Below are 6,330 nucleotides of genomic sequence, written 5' to 3' on the forward strand. Positions count from 1 at the left end.
CACTGCCTCAAAACCTATCCAAACAATCTAATTCTGTGTAACCTATATTGAATATAAAGTACAATGTTCAATCAACATTGCATCACTAGAATTGTGAAACTCTTCGTGAATTACTTTTTAAAAAACTCCAAAAGAATTAAGCTATTTTATTTAACATGTAATAGATAGTCATAAAGCAAGTCCACATATTTAGTTTCCTGATATCCTAATGCATTTCCACAAACCTTTTAAGTCTACAATTTTGTGTAGTCTTCCATCAGGAAAGCAAGATATATATATATATAATTTCTTTTTATATTTAACTAATTAAAGGTTTTAAGAGGGTTAGTCTCCAAATCAGTAATAATTTAGTTGTAACACCATACAAACCCATTTAAATATTCAGGAAAGAGGTTTTTAAGATTATTGCTTAGTCTTCTAAAATGGTGAATTTTAACCAAATTGATACTTCTGTATTCTTCTTTATGTTTCCTATACTCTGACATCATACTGCTCAGCAAGTAACACAAGTTTTCACGTAATTTTAAAATTTAAGTAGTTGTAAATAAATTCTAATTTGTTAAACAATTCATATATTCTCCTTTACTTACTGTACAACCTCAGGATTAGTCCTCCTTAAAAAAGTAATCATTGCTGGGCGTGGTGGTTCATGCCTGTAATCCCAGCTCTTTGGAAGGCTAAGGTGGTCAGATCACCTGAGGTCAGGAGTTCAAGACCAGCCTGACCAACATGAAGAAACCCTGTCTCTATTAAAAATACAAAAATTAGCCAAGTGTGGTGATGGGTGCCTGTAATCCCAACTACTCAGGAGGCTGAGGCAGGAGAATCACTTGAACCCAGGAGGCGGAAATTGTAGTAAGCCAAGATCGTGCCATTGCACTCCAGCTTGGGTGACAGAGCGAGACTCCATCTCAAAAAAAAAAATTAAAAAATAAAAAAGTAATCATCCCACATACAAAAAAACTGCAGAGCTTCATCTCTTCCTTAAATATTTTCAAATACTGTAAGAGCACAAATCCATGACAAAACTGATTAAAATTTGACATTTCATCTTGCTTTACTAATCATGGAATAATAGAAAGACGTAAAAAACATGTTCCTCAATACTTCTCTGCTTAACAGAGAAATACAAAGAAATACTGCAGGCCGGGTGTGGTGGCTCACGCCTATAATCCCAGCACTTTGGGAGGCCGAGGCGGGTGGATCATGAGGTCAAGAGATCGAGACCATCTTGGTCAACATGGTGAAACCCCGTCTCTACTAAAAATACAAAAATTAGCTGGGCATGGTGGCGCGTGCCTGTGGTCCCAGCTACTTGGGAGGCGGAGGCAGGAGAATTGCCTGAACCCAGGAGGCGGAGGTTGCGGTGAGCCGAGATCGCGCCATTGCACTCCAGCCTAGGTAACAAAAGTGAAACTCCGTCTCAAAAAAAAAAAAAAAAAAGAAAAAAGAAATACTGCAAGTATTCTTCAAGTACAGGATACAAGGATGGCTACTGCCAATAAGGAGAAATGAATAATCAATCTTACATAACACAAAAGAAAGATGAGTGGCACAAAAGACAAACTGACTTTGGCTTTTAAGAACCTAATGTTAACCCTGAAATGTCAGATTCAGTAATACAACAACAAAACAAAAGATGACAGCAACAAGCCACAACTTCACACAGTATCGAGGATTCCAAAGCATGTAGTAACCTTCCTCCCGTCCCACACTCAATCTGTTGTGTCATCTTTTTGTTTTTCCTGTTCTTTGGCTGTAGCCAGTTCAAGGCTTGCCCACTGCATTGGTTCAGCTTTTCTCATAGTGATCTCAGTCTTCGTTGCAGTCACAATTATGTAACTTTGCTTTAAATCAGTCACACCCCATAATTTCACATTTTGATCAAATTCCTTCTCTCCTTCAAATACAATGCGCACATTTAACAACGTGCCATTTGCTTCTACTTGACTAAGTTCTGGAAGTGAATTTTTAGCATAAACTGAAGTGATGACTTCACCTCCAGTCTGATGCCGGTCTTATCTACAGGGAACAACATTTTTCCCGGCATCCTTTTCAGTCCACGTGTGTTTTCCTGTTGTACAGCCTCTTGGGCTAAGAACATATTAAAATTAGACGTTTTTCTTCTACAACAGCTCCAGTATTTCAGCCCTTTGTGGAAAACAGGTACTCCAGGGTGATGCACACAGACTTCTTCTAGACTCTCTAGAGCCCGATATGTCTTTGAACACCCTCCATTCTTACATGAGTTCCCAATCTTAATTTCATCATTACCTTCTTCTTTCTTATCTTCTTCATTCCCTAATGACAGTTTATCAAGTGCTTGTTTTAGGGAGGCAGATACTTTTAATTCCAAATTTGCCATTAGTTCATCCAGACTTGGCCTTTTTACTGCTTTTACTGGCTTAGGGGCTTGAATGTGTTCCTGGAATTTGGGTTTCAATTCAGATAGTTTCTTCTTCTTGTAGTCTTGACTTCAGGTTTGACTGGCTCAGGTGGCTTTTCACTATTATGTCTACCTTTGTAGAGCCTACAATGCTTAAGAAATCAGAAAAATCAGTTGTTCTTCTCTTACAGCAAGACCAATCCTTTAATGCATTGTGAAAGACTAGAACACCTGGGCGGTATGTGCAAGCATCATTGGAATTGGTCTCAGGATCGAAGCGCTCACCACAGCCCTGATTGTAGCACAACAAGGCCATTTTCTTTTCTTTTCTTTTCTTTTCTTTTTTTTTTTTTTGAGATGGAGTCGCGATCTGTCACCCAGGCTGGAGTGCAGTGGTGCAGTCATGGCTCACTGCAATCTCTGCCTCCGGCATTCAAGTAATTAATTCCCTGCCTCAGCCTCCCAAGTAACTGGGATTACAGGTGCACACCACCATGCCTGGCTAATTTTTGTATTTTTAGTAGAGATGGGGTTTCACCATCTTGGCCAGGCAGATAACCTCGTGATCTCCTAACCTCGTGATCCACCCACCTCGGTCTCCCGAAGTGCAGGATTACAAGTGTGAGCCAGTGTGCCCAGCCAGCAAGGCCATTTTCTTTTCCCACCATCATAAGCAAGGCCCAAACACTGGGAACGGCAAGAGGACATGTTAGCCACTCCCCGGTCGCTAGCACCCATCTGACGACTGAGGTGGCTGCCGGCTTCCAGAAACAACCGCTCTTTCTTTTTTATTCAGACTTTTTCTCTGTGTCCTTCAGTCTAGATCGTTTCTTTCATTATTTCTTCTAGTTCACTGAGCTTTTGTTCCTCAGTGTTCAATCTCTAATTAAAGTTTCCAGTGAATTTTTCATTTCTTTTGGTTCCATTGAAATTCCACTGACTTGGCTGGGTATGGTGGCTCATGCCTGTAATCTCAGCACTTTGGGAGATCGAGGAGGGTGGATCACTGGAGGGCAGGAGTTTGAAATTCCCTTGACTTGAACCCTCCTGGATTCAAGCAATTCTCTTGCCCCAGCCTCCCGAGTAGCTGGGATTGTATTTGTTTGTTTCATGGTTTACATTTCTCTCCTCATATGCTCATGTTTTCATGTAAATTCTTGAGCACATTCATAAGAACTGAACTCCTCATTTGATCATTCTGTTATCAGTCACTATGGGACTACTTCTATCAATTAATTTTTCTTCTGGTTATGAATCCTATTTTCCTGCTTCTTTGAATGTCCAGTAACTTCTGATTGTGATTATTAACGTCACATTGTTTTGTCACATTTGTGTCTGGATTTTGTTGTCTTTCTTTAAAGAGTATTGCAGTTTATTTTGGTAAGCATTCATTTACTTGTGGATCAGCTTAATCCTTTCAAGCTTGTCTTTCAGCTTTGTTAGGTTGGGTCTAGAGTAGCCATGACTTTAGGACTAGTTTATCATTACTACGATGGTATGACTGTTTTGAGGTATCGAATAAATGCCTCAGTGGTGAAAGTAAGTAAAATGATTCCACCAAAGATGTTCACATCCGAATCCCCAGAACCTGGGAAGATGTTAAGGTATATGACAGAGGGAAATTAAGGTAGCCACTGGAATTAATGTTGCTAATCAGCATGCCTTAAAATAGGAAACTTATTCTGGGTTATCTAGGCGGGTTCCAGGGTCCTTAAAAGCAGAATAGGGATGCTGAAGAAAAAACCAGAGACAGCAGCATGAGAAGGACTTGGCTCAATACTGCTGGCTTTGAAGAGGGAGGAAGGAAGCCATGAGTTTAGGAAAGTAGGTGGCCTCTGGAAGGTGAAAAAGGCAAAGAAATGGATTATTCCCTACATCCTTCAAAAAAGACAGCTAATGTTTGTATTTTTGGTAGAGACGGGATTTTACCATGTTGGCCAGGATGGTCTCGATCTCTTGACCTCGTGATCCACCCACTTTGGCCTCCCAAAGTGCTGGGATTCCAGACGTGAGCCACTGTGACTGGCCCCAGACTTCTGATCTACAGAACTGTATGATAATAACTTTGTGTTGTTTTAAACCACCACATTTATGGTAATGTATTACAGTAGCCATAGAAAACTAATAGAGTGATTCAGTGAGATTTCTCCACACTGACTGGGTTGTCTCCCAGATCATCACGAATGCTGAGAGTGTTCCAGTTTATCGCTCCCCGGTGGTTCTTTCACTCTGTTTTGTTTCCTTTCTATCAGGGATTATACTTTGGCTGTCCAATATCTGAAAGCAATTGTATCATATATTTTTCCAGTTGTCTAGTTGTTTACGGCTAGGAAGGAAACAAGTAGAACTGGTTATTCCAACATTGCTAGAGGCAGAAATAATATGTTGAGCGTTGCATAGTGAGAAACAAATTTATATAGTATGACTTTTAAAAAATTTCCTTCAACATGGAACCGAAGGCTCACCTCAGTTCCACCCTCCTCAATTATAGCACTGCCTTCTTTTGGTCTTAGCAGCCACCACTGAAGATGAAAGGAATTCCCTGTGTCTTCACAGCAACCGTCTCGCCAAGTGTGTCTGGGTGTTAATCTCTTCTTTTAAGGACACCAGTTGTACTGGTTTAGGGCACACCCCTGGTGACCTCATTTAAGCTTAATTACCTCTTTAAAAAATTCTGTCTCCAAATATAGTCACATTTTGAGGTATTTGGGGTCTCTGAATACATGAATTTTAGAGGGACATAATTCAGCCCCTAACAATCCCCTTCCATGCCTAAAGTTACTGTTTTAAGAAGACTGGGAATCTTTTCTTCTGTTCCTGTGGCCCATTGACTGTTCTTTCTCATTTAAGAGCAGCAGCAAATATTGAATAAGAAAAACTTGGGCCGGGTGCGGTGGCTAATGCCTGTAATCCCAGCACTTTGGGAGGCCAAGGCAGGCAGATCACGAGGTCAAGAGATTGAGACCATCCTGGCCAACATGGTGAAACCCTGTCTTTACTAAAAATACAAAAATTAGCTGGGCATGGTGGTGTGCACCTGTAGTCCCAGCTACTCGGGAAGCTGAGGCAGGAGAATTGCTTGAATCCGGGAGGTTGCGGTGAGCCAAGATCGTGCCACTGCACTCCAGCCTGGCACCTGGTGACAGAGCGAACTCTGTCTCAAAAAAAAAAAAGAAAAACTTGATTTGGCCTGGCACAGTGGCTCACGTCTGTAATCCCAGCACTTTGAGAGGCTGACGCAGGGATCACTTGAGGTCAGGAGTTCAAGACCAGCCTGGCCAACATGGTGAAGCCCCATCTCTACCAAAAAATACAAAAATTAGCCGAGCATGATGGCATGCACTGGTAATCCCAGTTACTCAGGAGGCTGAGGCAGGAGAATCACTTGAATCCAGGAGGCAGAGGTTGCAGTGAGCCGAGATCACACCATGCGGTGCCTACCTGGGTGACAGAATGAGACTCTGTTTCAAAAGAAAAGAAAAGAAAAGAAAAACTTGATTTGCCAGGGAGGGTACCAGGATACGGTCAGGATCTAGTTCTTGCTCTCAAAGGGCTTACTTTTGTGTGGCATTATATTTTTGATATAGAAAAATTGTGGCTGTTTTTTGTGGTTGCTGTCCTTAGTACTTTCTTCTACCCGCTGGCCCCCAGATTCTCATATACCCTGGACTCTCATACAAGCTTCTTTATCTTTATATACCTATAAAAGGAATGGGGCAGCTCAGTCCTGAACCAATGGAAAGGCCTTAAAGAATGAGTAACAATCTCACAGTTAACTGACAATGAAATACAAAGCAATCAGGACGTCTCCATCAGATGATGACATTAAAGACCAGCTAACCCTCCACAAACCAGAACTTGGGTTCAAATAAAAAACATTAGAAAACCCCCAAACTAACTAGAATTTATTTTCTGCTATCCTTGTGGCATGGAAACTCAAGTAA

At 41.2% G+C, this 6,330-nt stretch overlaps 1 pseudogene; it reads right to left on the reverse strand.

Annotated features, from left to right (window-relative positions):
* Positions 1-1,660: 1,660 nt before the first annotated feature.
* On the reverse strand, positions 1,661-2,706 carry LOC105717748 (cysteine and histidine-rich domain-containing protein 1-like; annotated as a pseudogene).
* Between the last annotated feature and the right edge of the window lie 3,624 nt (positions 2,707-6,330).

This window comes from Aotus nancymaae, unplaced genomic scaffold (genome assembly GCF_030222135.1).
Source record: "Aotus nancymaae isolate 86718 unplaced genomic scaffold, 86718_ANA_hifiasm-v0.15.2.pri h1tg000011l, whole genome shotgun sequence".
Taxonomy (NCBI): Eukaryota; Metazoa; Chordata; class Mammalia; order Primates; family Aotidae; genus Aotus; species Aotus nancymaae.